Source organism: Camellia sinensis, chromosome 8, assembly GCF_055761805.1.
Source record: "Camellia sinensis isolate YWXY chromosome 8, ASM5576180v1, whole genome shotgun sequence".
NCBI lineage: Eukaryota > Viridiplantae > Streptophyta > Magnoliopsida > Ericales > Theaceae > Camellia > Camellia sinensis.
The window spans coordinates 119,426,818-119,442,036 of NC_138968.1; positions in this window are offsets into that span (position 1 = coordinate 119,426,818).

A 15,219-nucleotide genomic window follows, 5' to 3' on the forward strand; every position below is an offset into this window, starting at 1 on the left:
AAAGATGTGGTGAATCCGCCTAATTGAGGGCGTGGAAATTTGTGTGTTAAGAGCACTAAAGTTCTCATTTGTTGTGATCCTATTTGTAAGCCAAGGGCTATGTATGTGTGGGTTTGAATAACCATTTCGTGTACTGGGCTTAAGCCTTGGAAGATTGTAAACCCTTGGGGGTGCTTATTTGGTTATTTACTTGTTGTTGAATCAATGTAATATCGCATGAGGAACTATTATTATTATGTAATGCAAGTATGGGAAGTTATATTTGGTTTTCCTTAAGAGAGCCATGATTGTTGCATTATCATTTGGGCTAGAAATTTGGGGTGTTACAAGCCTCAACCCCAGTGAGCAATGAGAAACCAAGTTTTAAGGAGTTAACCAAGGTCGCCTCACGCAAGAGGCCTTACTTTTGTTTTGTTTGTCCTTTTGTTCTTTTGTGGTCATGTATGACTGACCCTGTGTATAACCTTGGTTTTGTTAATACTGACTCTCGAATGATTTGGACTTATGCAGTACATAATATGGATGTGTGCATAGTGTGAGTTATTACACTTTTATGAGAAAATTATTTTGCTTAAGCCATGTATGCACAGCTCATTGGACAATCTTTGTAAATTTTGCTTCCACAATTTGACCCCCAATTATTAAATATGATTTGATTTCTAACTGAGGCCGCAAGTAATCTCATGATTACTGGCCGGTTATGACTCTAATCCATAGGAGCAGGTTTGGGTCATGACAATACTTTTCTCAACTTTGAGTGAATCTCTGAAATGCAAACTCATGCTTATATTACCTTTCACTAACAAATTTACATAGTTTTTTTTTTCTATGTATTATTGTGGTTGCCCTTAATATTAAATGGTTGCCCTATGAGGTTGCTACATTTTGGATAGGACTTAAATTACTTTTCATTTATTGATTTTAGGTTAATTGCTTAGCATTCAATCCCTTTAATGAATGGGTTGTGGCAACGGGGTCTACAGATAAGACTGCAAAGTTATTTGATCTGCGCAAACTCTCTACTGTTCTCCACACCTTCAACTGTCACAAGTGAGAGTTCGCTCCTTGGTATTTTACTTTATGCATTATGTACCTTTGGAGCTCTTGTAGATTTAATTATTTCTTTGTCTTTGTTATTAAGCCTATATTAGGTTTCTTTAACTGTTTGTGCGTCCGTGAAAGCATGTATTAATATGTATAATGTGGAACTCGATTTTTATTTTTTTACGACAGGGAGGAGGTTTTTCAAGTTGGGTGGAATCCAAAGAATGAGACCATATTAGCTTATTGTTGTATTGGGAGGAGGCCTATGGTGTGGGATCTTAGCAGGTTTGCCTTGAACCAATAGTATTTGTTGTTGTAGTTTAAATATTTATATTAGTGTACTTTAATCTATCTTTTTGTTGTGGAGATAAATAACACACACAAACACACCAGCATGTCACAGCTGGTACTGAAACGTACGCATCTCTCTTTGGAAGTGGTAGGAGATACCACTTACTGTTAGTTTAATCAAATGATTTGGTGATAAATGATAAGAAAATGAGGAGGAGAACTCCTTATCAAGTTTGGTTCATAAGTTAGGTGAGAAATGGAGAGAAAGAGAACTCTCTTATTTTCTGTGTTTCATTGCTCACCACTTTGGTGAGAAACAAATGGATTGGTTGGTGCATTTTTCATAACACTAAGATTGTCCATTGAAATACAAAAGAAGAAAAAGAAATGCCACCCATATCCATATATAACCAACTTTGCTTTCTTACTAAACACAATCATTTATTTTATTTTCTCACTCCGCATTGAGCAATAGCTAGTAGTTTGTTGGGATTAATGAGTGAATTTTTATTTGGAAGTGTGGATTTTCAATCTATATTTTGCTTCTTTGTCAGAAGTTTTGGTCTTACTTTAATATCACTGAATTACTTCAATTGGTGTTTTACAACATAAGATATTTTTATACAATGACATAAGAAATAGTGTTGGCCAATGGCTTTCCTCAGTTTATTTGTCCTTAACACAACTTAACAGAAGATTCCTTCTTTAAAACAGTTCTAAATGAAGGTAGTGCCAAGCATACATCACAATTTCCATAACCATTAAAACACTCGACAGTTAATAAAGGTGGTTTTTTGTTTTTTGTTTTTTATTTTTTTGCTTTTAGTTTTTTTACAATGATATTTGACTAAATAAACTAAATAATAATAGACATATATAGCCAAAGCTACAATCTCGATTCTGTTCTTCTAGTTGGTTACAAATCTGGAACGTTTGTAGTAAGAGTTAGAAACGGTGTTTCATTTGTGTCACTTTTTTTAGGGTGAATAAGTCATAAATTCAAATAGGAAAATATACAAGATTATAAGGGGCATGCCCCAGGCCCTAACATGACTATACAACCCAACAAAACTGTCAAAACCAAATGAAGAAAATAAAAACCAACTCAAACCCAACAAACAAAAAACAACTACAACAAAATGGCCACAGTACATGTAAGGCAGCATCTATAGAAATAGCGACGCACACTCACACACAACACCTGCTAGTTGCTAAACAGCTAGCAAACAGAGCTAACAGCAGTAAAGCAGAATCAACAGTAGCAAGGCAAATACACACTCATACACAGCACTTGGATAGCTATTCATAGCAGCTAAACTAAAGCAAACACAACACAGACCAGAATTTATAGACAGTAACAGTAGGCAGACATGGCACCTGGATAGATTTACACAGTAGATAACATTACACTCCAGCAGAATATGTAGATAGACCACCAGAGTGTAGCCTAACCAGTTTCATATTTGAGGTACAACACAGAAACAATAAACAGCTCCATTCTACATAAAGAAATACAACAATATCCCATGAATGAGAGAGCACTTGACTAGCGCAACATACAACCTAGTCTTCATGTCTGCAGCCTCCCTTCTATCACTATTGATTTTAGCAAACCTGAGTCTAACACTCCAAATAAGTAGGCATCATATCCAGATAATACAAAACGTACATAACCAAATCTCACCACACAATGAATTCCTAAGTTACTCAATCTACAAATATACCTCACACTCATCAAGAAAAGCAGGTACTTAGGGAATCTACACACAATTTTGACCTCACACTCATCAAGAGCCGCAACCTGAGCTACAGCCGTAGACCAGGTTGCAGACTTAACTGCAACAAAACACCAAGTTGTAGCCTAAGCCATAGTGGCTGCAGCCTAGGCCACAAGTTCAGAACAGAGTAATATCAGCTGCAATATCAGAACAAGTCTAAGCAAGAGCACCACTCTGCTACTGTTGTTGCTACACTTAGTTGTTGTTGCTGCTACAGCACTGTTTTGCTGCTGTAGAGCTGTTTTGCTGTTGCTCCTCTGCTGCTGCTACAGAGCGGTTTTTGCTGTTGCTGCAAGTTGCTGCCTGTTTGGAAGGCAAACCACCTAAGTGTGTTAGGCAGCCCATTTTGAGCCCAAGGGCATTTCCTAGCAGTGTGTAAAGACTGCACATCTCCTCTTGGATATGAAACATTCAATATAAGTGATAGTATTGAATAATGAATGCCTAGATTATTTAGACTTTATGGAATTATTATTTTTTTATTTTTTATTTTTTTGACTTTGCAATTATTCATAGATCAGATAAATTATTTGTTATAAGATCTTGTATTTTTTATTTTTTATTTTTGCAAGTTTGCTTAAGGCATTTAATGTTCTATTAAAGAAATTGTGCATTTTCAATGACATTCCTTTGAGGTTATCAACTGTGTAGCCTCTAGTTTATTGTTTTATATTCTAATTTCTTTGTTAATATAGGTATTCAAAAATACAATTAAAATGGACAAATCTTGGATGTTCAAGGATAGAAGATCAAAAGACTGAGAATGGAGTTGAACAATTTCGTAATTTTGCTATGATCCATACAAGTGATCTTCAATCCATACATTGTCCTTGTAGAGTCTATGGAAACTTTAGAAGCCAACCTATTCCAGAGATTAGAAATCATCTCTTTTTCAATGGTATTGACCAAAGTTATACCACATGGATATGGCATGGAGAAGTCACCAGTGGGGCATCACCATGTTTAAATGAACAAGATTTTTTCCAACAACAATTTGACACATCTCCCATAAACAATGTAGCTGAAACAATAGAAATGGTTCAAGATGCATACGATCATTGCATGGCTGATCCTGAAGTGTTTAAGAAATTACTTGAAGATGTGGAAAAACCCTTGTATCTGGGTTGCACAAAGTTTACCAAGTTATCTGCATGGGTTAAATTGTATAACTTCGATACTACAAATAGCCTATCTCACACTAGGTTTTCAGATCTACTGGCGTTTTTGGGTGATATGCTGCCAATGAACAATGAAACACCATCATCTATATATGAGGTTGGGAAGACCTTTGCTGCATTGAATGGAATATGAGAAAAACATGCATGTCCATATGATTGCATACTCTATAGAAAGGAGTACAAAAATGCAACTTCATGTCCTACATGTGGTACAAATTCCACTGAAATAAGAAAGGATGTGCCTACAAAAGTTTTATGGTATTTTCCACTTATCCCAAGGTTTCGAAGAATGTTTCAATTAGTAAAAAAAGCAAAGGATTTGACATGGCATGCTCATGAAAGAGATTCTGATGGCATCATGTGTCACCCTGCGGATTCTCCATCATGGAAGTTAGTAGACCACAAGTGACCAGATATCGCTGTAGAGCCAAGAAACTTTTGATTAGTTATTTCTGCAATAAACACACATAGTTCCCTTAGTAGTAGGTATAGTTGTTGGCCAGTTATAATGATTGCCTATTATCTTCCATCATGGTTATGTATGAAGAGGAAATTTATGACATTATGATTATTAATATCAGGTCCACAACAGCCTAGTAATGACATTGATGTTTACTTGGCACCACTAATTGATGATTTGAAAATGTTGTGGGAGGTAGGTGTTGCTTATAAAGAAGAACACTTCAGGCTAAAGGCTATATTGTTGTGGACAATTAACGACTTTCCAGCATTAGGCAATTTGAGTGGTTGTACTGTAAAGGGATATTATGCATCTCCAATTTGTAGTGAAAGAACATGTTCTCACAGATTAAAATATGGTAAGAAGAACACATATGCTGGCCATAGAAAATTTCTTCCACATTACCATCCATATCGGAGGCCAAAAAAAAGCTTTTAATGGTGAGCAAGAGTTTGGATTAGCTCCAATACCATTAAGTGGGGAGAAGCTATTAAATAAGGTTAAAAGGCTTGTAACCATATGAGGAAAGAAAAATAAAAAAGCATTAGATGTTAGTGGTACAAAATCTTGGAAGAAGAAATCATTATTCTTTGATCTTGAATACTGGAAGTACTTACATGTTCGACATAATTTGGATGTTATGCATATTGAGAAGAATGTGTGTAAGAGCCTCATTGGTACATTACTTAATATTCCAGAAAAAACAAATGATGGAATTAATTCTCGCCTTGATCTTGTAGAAATGGGTTTGCGTGAAGAATTGTCACCATAAATTGGGGAGAAGTGAACATACTTGCCTCCAACATGTTACACATTGTCTAAGGAGGAGAAAAGAAGAGTATGTACAACATTATTGGAACTGAAGGTTCCAGAAGGATACTCTTCAAATTTGGGAAGTCTTGTATCAATGCAAGATTTGAAACTTTATAGTCTAAAATCACATGATTGTCATGTATTGATGCAACAGTTACTACTTATGGCAATACGATCTATGTTACCTAAGCATATGAGACATGCCATTATTAGGTTATGTTTCTTTTTCAATGCTATTTGTACCAAAGTGGTGGATTTGGAAAAATTAGATGAGATTCAAAAAGATCTTGTGGTCACATTTTGTTTGCTTGAAAAGTACTTTCAACATTCGTTCTTTGATATCATGGTGCATTTGACAGTGCATCTTATTAGAGAAGTTTGACTTTGTGGACTAGTTCACTTTAGATCGATGTACCAATTTGAGCGGTTCATGATGATCTTAAAGGGCTATGTTCGTAATCGTAATTGGCTTGAAGGTTGCATTGCTGAAAGTTATATTGTCGAAGAAGCTGTTGAGTTCTGCGTAGAGTACTTATTTGGAGTGGATGCAATCGGGATTCCTTCTAATAGGAACATGATAGTTGATGATGATATAGAAATTGGAAGGCCTTTATCAAGTGGTTATGTTGTTACTATTGATCGTAGTGAATGGGAGCAAGCACATCGTTATGTGTTAGAAAAAACAAGTGACATTCAACGATACATTGAGTAAGAATAATTCATGTACATTTTTTCTACAATTTATTTTCACAAGTTAGAGATTTATCTCATAATATATTGCTTCATTCATGATTTTATAGGGAGCATATGGCTTGGTTGAAGCTAAAATATCATCATCAATCACAAAGTCAAAAATGGCTACAAATTGAGCATAATAAAACATTTATGTATTGGCTTCATGAAAAGGGATTGGGGTAATTCAATGTTTATCTTTTTCTAATACCGAGTATTATTAACAAAAAATTAGCTAACTATTCAACTATATACAGGTCTCAATGGAATTAAGTGGCCAAAATAATATCTCAAATAACCTGAAGTGGATAGCACAAGGACCTCAATTGGATGTTATAAAATTCCCTAGCTATATCATCAATGGTTGTCGTTATCACACAAAAGATCAAGATAGCTCACGAGTCAGCCAAAACAATGGAGTTAGTTTAGTGGCAACAACAATGCAAGTGACAGGTTACAAGAATAATAACCCAGTGTTTACGGATATGAGTTACTATGGAGTTATTACTGAGATATGGCAACTTGACTACAATATATTCAAGATTCCAGTATTTAAGTGTGATTAGGTTGACAACACAAAGGGAATTAGAGTGGATGAGTTAGGTTTCACATTAGTTGAGCTAGGGAGGATAGGCTATAAAGACGAACCCTTTATTTTGGCTTCCCAAGCTAAGCAAGTTTTTTATGTACAAAATCAACTTGATCTAAGATGGTCAGTTGTGCTAGAACCTCCTCAAAAACAATATTCTTGTGAAAAGGATGATGAGTTCAATGATTTTTTTATAGAGCATCATGGCTTTACAAAAGTTTTGTCAGAAGTTGAATCATTAGATGTGGTTGATGATTCTATGTCATCTTACATGTGAGGAAATTGTGAGGGAACTTGGCTCGATAATCCATAATGACAAAAATATATGTCTTTGTAAAAATGTATGTCTAAGTGTTGTATTTTCATGTTAAAATGTTTGACTTATATTCATTTTCTTCACGTCTTTATATTTAATTGTCTAACTGTTTGACCTTTTTTCTTAATTTTTTTTATTGCTTTTATATTCACAGGATGGATACTTCTCATGTCCTGTCTACTGATGGAGAGGATGCATGGTTACCAGCAACAAAACCAAAATTTAATAAAAGAAAAGGCAGAGGTTCGACAACATTACCAGATGTCATAAAGGATAGGAGTTCTGGTGTACGAAAGGCCATTGACTATAACGAGAATGGTCAATCAATTGGACACAATTCAATCAAATGTTCAAGCTATCATGAGGTGTTGGCTCGCACAATGGTTCCAATATGCTATAAAGATTGGTTTGAGGTGCCAGCTGAACTGAAAGAAAAATTATGGAGTTGTGTGGAGGTAAGTAAGACTAATAAACATGTATTTAAATGCAATCAAAATTTGAATTTTATAACATTATATTTTTTGACTACTTAATTAACATACAAAGTGAATGAAAGAAGTAAGAAAAAAGTGTTATCCTTAATTTGTTCAAAATGGAGGACATTCAAGAAAGAAATTACTAAGTACATATGCGAAAACAAGTCCAATCCTGAGATCATATCAAAACCACCACCAATTTATGGATTCGTTGAACAAAGACATTGAGACTCATTTCTTGAAAGGCGACTATCAGAAGAGTTTGAGGTAAAAATAATCAAACTTTAGTTATTTTACTTGTAGTCTGTTACACTTTCACTGTTTTTGTCTGCGAGGTAACAGAGCTGGTACTATTTATGAGGGAGTTATTTGTTATGGGTTGAGTGATGAGAGATCTACATTCTTGGAGTGTTCTTTTCTATTTATTTATTTTTTTCTTATTTCCTTTCTATGCTTAGCTATGTACATTTCTTTGTTGAGCTTGAGTGCCTATGTGTGGGTTGAGTTTGTGAGATTACATAAAGTGAGTCTTGTTATAGTATTGAGCACAATTTCCTGTAAGTTCTGTTTATCATGGTTGGTGTTCACAGGAAATCCTGAGGTATTCAATGAGGTATGATGGAGGTTGCTCTTCGTACCAACTAAAAATGGTTATCTAGAACAGCTAGGAATACAAGAAAACTGAATTTGAAAACAATGTTGTGGCAAATCCTACATTAGAATTTTAAGCATTCCACAATTTTGTCAGAGTCTGTATTCATGACTCTTGATCTACTGCAGAAGGAGAGGGGAGGCACAAATTCAAACATAGTCTTTAATTCTGTCGATTGTCTTGAACTTTTTTGCTTATGACCATCCCTCAATGTTAGTGCTCACATGTTTAGAGAATTAAGCCCAAGTTTGTTGAAATTTCCAGAATGATAGTTATGACCATGGGATTGAAAATCTTGATGAACTTGTAACCATGTTTTTCTGGAAATGTTGCTATATAAGGTACAATCATGTGCAATCAGTAAATTCAGATGAGCCCCTTTTTGAGAGCCTTTTTAGTTAATAGTTTTTTGATGTTTTAACTATGTTGGTTGTGACAATGAGTGTCAACTGATGCTTAATGAATCTATTTTGCTCAAGGGTGCTGCAAATTTGAGATAAAATTTCTTAAGACAAGATTTTTATTAATGGATTATGAGCTTGGATAGGAGAATGAAAAGGTGCAAGGACTAAGCTGGCTAGCTTAAAGGTTCATGATGATCTTTTTTGCTTCTTAATCAATCTTAGTTCTTTTTATTTTCTCTTTCAATTTTCATATCTTCTTTATTTATTTAGTTTTATTTTTTTATCTTTTGGAGCAAATAGTAAAAAAATTTAAACTATTGATCCCACTGTTTCCTTTTAAATGTCATGAATACACTTGCTACAACGGCTTTCAACAATACTTGGCTTAAATTGAAGAGTAGTTAAGTTAGAGATTGCTAAAGAATTCTTTCATTAGGTGTTGGCTTTTTTGGCTTTCGAGGGTTGATGGTGTAAATTTAAGCGTGCTACCGAGGATCAATCAGTCCTTATAGAATGTTAATTGCCAACCAATGACAATTATGTTGTGTTGAAGTTCTTTCAGTCTCAATGAAGAGGACTTTTACCGGTGGCTTGTTTTAGGAGAAAGTGATAAGAAATAACAAGTACAGAACAATTTAGAACTGAATTTCAATAAGTAAATAGGAACTTACAATGAAATGACCCAGCCTTGAAAAGGTTTAAGCAGCGACTACTTGAAACTACTCCTAGGAAATTAAGTACAATATAGGAATTGAAGTGCTGAAATTGTAAAGAACTGGAAATGTTAAAACTGGAAAGAAATACAAAGTAAATGAACTGGTTTCTGAATCTGAGTTTGGGTCCTTCATTCTGGGGCCTTTTCTCCTATTTATACTTTCAAATGGCAACCATCAAAGTGGGCTTCCAACCGTTGAAAAGTCCTCCCATGATCCTTGATCCTGTTCTCTCACAGTTAGCCTCTACTACGCCATTCTTGTAGTTAGGCTTCCCTCTTGAATTTGATTTTGAATTTGTGAGTAACTGTTGGGCCACGCCATTTTGCGCCTTCTAGCTGCTTCAATGATGCCCAGATCCATTATTAGCAATATGAACTGCCATGTGTCTATTGCTGATTGGAAGCTTGCATTAACTCCCCAAATTACCCTTTACGTGCCATGTGTTAAGCTGGGATTGACTTATACAAAATATGTAGCCAACATTAGGATTCAGCAAAACTAGCTAATCCTTAGTAGGTGAATGCAACTACTTATTTTTATTAGTAGAATATTTTCTAAGAATGTTAGAAATCATGGTGTTTGGAGTAAGAACAATGTTTGGTGTTTAACTTATTCCCTAAATGGTACGTAGTGGATATGCTCGTTTCAATCACTTAATTGGACTTTAGTGGATAGTTTCCATTTGTGTTAACATGCACTATTCTAAATTTATGAAATACTCCTATTAGACACCTGGCACTTGAGTAAGAGTATGTGATGTGTGTCTGGCATGCTTAGTTGGACATACACTAACAATATGTCAACACTCATTGTGAGCATCTGTGCCAACATTAGGTATATGGTGTGCTACTATTCTTGTGGGTGTGTTGTTGCTCTTGTTGTATGTTGTTGTTCCTTAATGCGTTTGCTATCTGTCTTGCTGCATTGCTACATTTTGTTGCTTTGCTGCTATGCTGCTATACTGCATGCTGCTGTGCTAGTTGTTTGGGCTGTTGTGTCTTATTCAGGATCCCTATTTTATGTTAAATATGGATGTTGAACAGATGTATGGATTAGGTAACTTAAGGTTGTTCTGTGGCTTGCTGCTAGCTTCTTGTTTTAACCTCTTATTTTAAATGCTATACATTTGGATTAACTTTGTGTGTTACATTTTTAAAGATTTTGAGTCAAGTTCAGAAATGGAGACGAAGTCAAAATAAGTATAACCATAGAATCACTCGAAAGGGCTATGCTCGCTTTGAAGAAGACTATGTAAGTGGTTATAAATTTTATAATTTAATAACAATTTTGATATGATTATTTTTAAAAATTGATATATGTTTGATTGATAGAAACGTATGACTGGATCTAGTGAAGATTTGGACAAAAGCGTTCTATGGAAAAAGGCTCGTCAAAATAAAAATGGAGAATATGATGACAAGACAATTATGGAACAAGCTGGGAGAATTGTAAGATATTTGTATGTACTGATTGCATTTATTTTATATTACCTCAACTGTTCATCTTTCTTATATAGTAATGTAATATTGTAGGATGAGTTGACCAAACAAAAAAGTGATGGGAGTTTAACAACTGAAGGATGCAATGACATTCTTACTATGGCATTGGGTACTCCTGAATCTTCTGGTCGAGTAAAGGGTGTAGGAAATTCTGTCACACCTAGCACCTACTTTCACTTGCCTAGACGTGGGAATCAGTCACATTGGAATAAGAAATATAATGATCTTGAGGCAGTGGTGGTACAATTGCAAGCTAGGCTTAGTGCAGTGGAACAACAAACACCACATACACCAAGATCTGAACATGTTAGTTCCAACACCTTGAGAAGTGGCTATGAAGGAAATTTTCAACTTGATTTTCTCTCAACAGAAAACAGAGTGAGAACTAAGGATGACATTCCACCTCAAGCTCGTACCCAAAAAATCATAAAGGTGTGTAGCATTTAAAACATCTAAAGTTGTTATATTTTCTAATACTGTTAGTAATTTTATTAGTGCTTTTGTTGTTATGTGTGTGTTTGTTATAGAGCAAATGTTCAAACACGTTGAAAAATGGTGGCAGATGCAATTTTCAGCATGATTCTATCTTAGCAGAAAATATGGTGAGAACTAAGGACGACATTCCACATCAAGATCCTAAACAAAATAAGAGAAATATGTGTAGTTTTTATATATTGATGTTGTTATAATTTCTAATATCGTTAGTGATATTCTTAGAAGGTCCATTGTTAACTTTGTGTGTTATAGGGCAAATCGTGTAAACTCGTGGTAGGTTCCATTAAAAATATTGTTGCACATGGTATGGTGTATGAGAGAATTGAACCCAATGAAGCCATTCATACAGTGCCATTAAGAGAACCCAATGTATGTGTGTCTATTCAAGTTGTTATTCAAAAAGATGTCCCTTTTCCTATACCTATCCCAGATGATACTTATTGTTGGAGAAGTAGTGGGATTTTTTGTTGCTTGGTCCAAAAATCTTGTTTTGTCGGTGATGAGGTAAAATATTCAAACTTAGAAACTTTATTACACTTTCTTAAAATTGAAGTTGACTTATATTTGTTTATTTTGAAAATTTTAAACTTAGGGAGCTTCAATTAATGTTGAACGTGGACAATATCAAGAGTCCATTCAATATTTTGTTTCATTAGTCGAGCATATCAAGTATAATGAAGCCATAAACATTCCACTAGAGAAAGACATATTTGGAGAGGAGATCAATATCCAACTTCAAAGAGTAGACATGAAGTACATATGTCATGTAAAAGAATTATCTGTTACATGTATCATGTTGTACATAAGGTAAGGAAAATTTGCTACATCAATAGCTATTTCTATAGATTTTATGAATTATGAATTTAATTAACATTTGTTTCTTTTATTAGTCATCTCCATCAGGTGTTGAAGGTTTTCAATTGGAGGAAACAATTTCTATTTGTTAACCCTTATGTCGTTAGTGGAAAAACTATGGCTGGGGAGAAATCAAAATCAGTGTTGGTTGCAACAAGATTAGAGGAGGCTATGCTAGAACAATTGATTTTAATTCCTTATAATATTGGGTAATTATCTAAAACTATTTATTTCATGTGTTGAAAAGATAATAAACTTATTAAGTTTATATTTGTGACTTGTTCAATTGTAGGTACCATTGGATATTATTAGTCATTGATCTAACATTGATAATTGTGTACTTGCTTGATCCGATTAATTCTAAAATAAACACGAGCCTTGAAATTGTAATAAACGTGTAAGTTTGGCTGGTTCGTACATTTTTAAGCAATTTGAGTTACCCTAAAAATATTTTGACTTCTGAAATTTCTTTTGTAAAGTGCTTTGAAAATTTATGAAACTACCCAAAGGAGGAGAAGGACCAATCCAGTTTGAAAAGTAATTCAGGTAATCAAAATCATTTTCTCTAATTTTATCATACTTATATTTATGTTAATGATTGTTTAGCTTGATCATAACACTTTATATGTAGTTTCCAATAATAATGAAAATGCTTTCATGTAGTCCCCGCAACAACCCACAAACATAGAATGTGGGTTTTATGGAATGAGGTATATGAAAGACCTCATTAGAGATCAAAGCATCCTAAGAAAACAAAATGTGAGATAAATTCTAACTTTTATTACTATTATATGCATGATACTTGTACATTATTATCTAATTGTTTCTAAATAACCTCTTGCAGTTCAATAGAAAAAAAAAACTTGTATGGAAACTGAACTTGATGAAGTGCGAGTTGAATAGATTAATTTCGTACTAAATAATGTAAGTTGAAATCCAACATGTAAGTATGATATAACTCCCATTCTTTAAATTGCTAATAAACAATGTCTGTAGTTGGCAAGGAATATATAATCACTTATTGAGGTATGACTTATTGAGGAATATATGCTTCTAGCGGTTTCTGAATTAATTTGTGTTTTCATTTTTCAGATCAAAAATTTCTTGAAGAGATGCAAAATATGGTCAAAGAATTCAAGAACCTAGTTTTTCTAGTTTTTTTCATTTTTTAATATATATAATCACAGTTAAAAACTTTTTATTAATTCTTTTATATATACTTTTGAACATTTAACTTTCATTTATGAAATATATGACGTTATTCCATTCAATATGTGGTTGTGATTCAAAATATAGTATATAGTGTGTATTATATTCTTCAAATGCGCGTACAAAAATAATATTGATTATTCTTGAAATATGTCGAACCCCTTTTTTTATCACACGCATTAATTGTGATGAGAAATGCACAAAAACGTGAGATCTTATCTCATTATTAATCACAAGTTTTATTAGATATTAATCACACTTAAAATCTGTAATCTAAATGTTTATTATCATAGGTTTTATTAGTTATTAATCGCACTTAAAAGATGTGATCTAAATGTTTTTAATCACAAGTTTTATTAGATATTAATCATACTTAAAATCTGTGATCTAAATTTTTTTATTAGTTATTAATCACACTTACAAGATGTGATCTAAATGTTATTAATCACACTTAAAGATGTGGATCTAAATATTTATTATCACACTCAAAACATGTGATGGAATCATTTTTTAATGACACTTTGGAAGTGTGATTAAAAATGACCTCTTCTAATCACACTCCCAAAGATCGCACTTTAATAAAACTTAAAAGGTGTGATTAAATAACAGGCACCACACAAAAAAAGTGTGATCTATTTATGATTTGCAGTAGTGTCCTTTCCTCGACCCTTCACCGCTATGAATCACCTTAGTTGCAAATCTCTTATGATCGCAAAATCTCCATTGTTGTGAACCATCCCTATTGCGAACATTTCACCGTCATGAACTACCCAATTACTGCAAAATTGCCCTCATTATGAACCTTTCTTATACAAACTCCTCTTCGTTCCAAACCCTTTTCTATTGTGCCCCTTCCTCAATCTAGTTTTTTTTTCTTCTTCTTCTTTTTATCCTTAACTCTAACCAGCACCAGTGATCCATGGCGAAGAAGGAGGTTGTGGTGGTCCTACATGATGAAGGAGGACTAACATGGTCGATAAAAGGTAAAGGAGAAAGTGATGACAACAAGAGAGGGTAAGAGAAGAGTTGGGGTGGTTAGGAGTAGAGATGAGTAGCAGCCTACGATAGTTAAAGGTTAGGAAATTAGACTTAGGGTTTGAATATTAAAGAAGGGGGGAAATTCAAAATTACTGGCATTGTTTGAAAATTTGCTCTTTTCTTTTAGAGAGAGAAAAATTACTTTTTTAATGAAATTTTTATAAGGTGAAAAAGATATAATATATTTGGGAATAAATTTTTTTTAGTTGTATCGAAAATTATAAATTATTGAGATATTCACCTTTTTTCAAAAAAAATATTTTTTTGACTTTTGATTTTTTAATTATTTTAGCTAAAGTCAAGTTGCCAAACGAGATCTTAATGTGTGTATTATGAGAGATGATGTGAGCTAATATGTTTTGGTATAAAAATGGAAACTTCCATAATTTGAGTCAGATTTTAATTCACACAATCACACTATGATATAAAACAATAGAATTTACAATTTTAAATAGAATAATATGCTTTTGGAAAAATTATCAAAAAAAAAAGAAAGATCACATTTGACCTTAGTAATAAATCAAATCATAACTTTTTAATTGTTTTAATTTAAAATTTTAAATTTTAAAATAGTATCAATTCTAACCGTTTGAAAATGACAATTAACGAAATATGAGTAATTTAGATAATTTAACCATTTTTTTGTCAGTAGTGTTGGACAACAACGATAATTA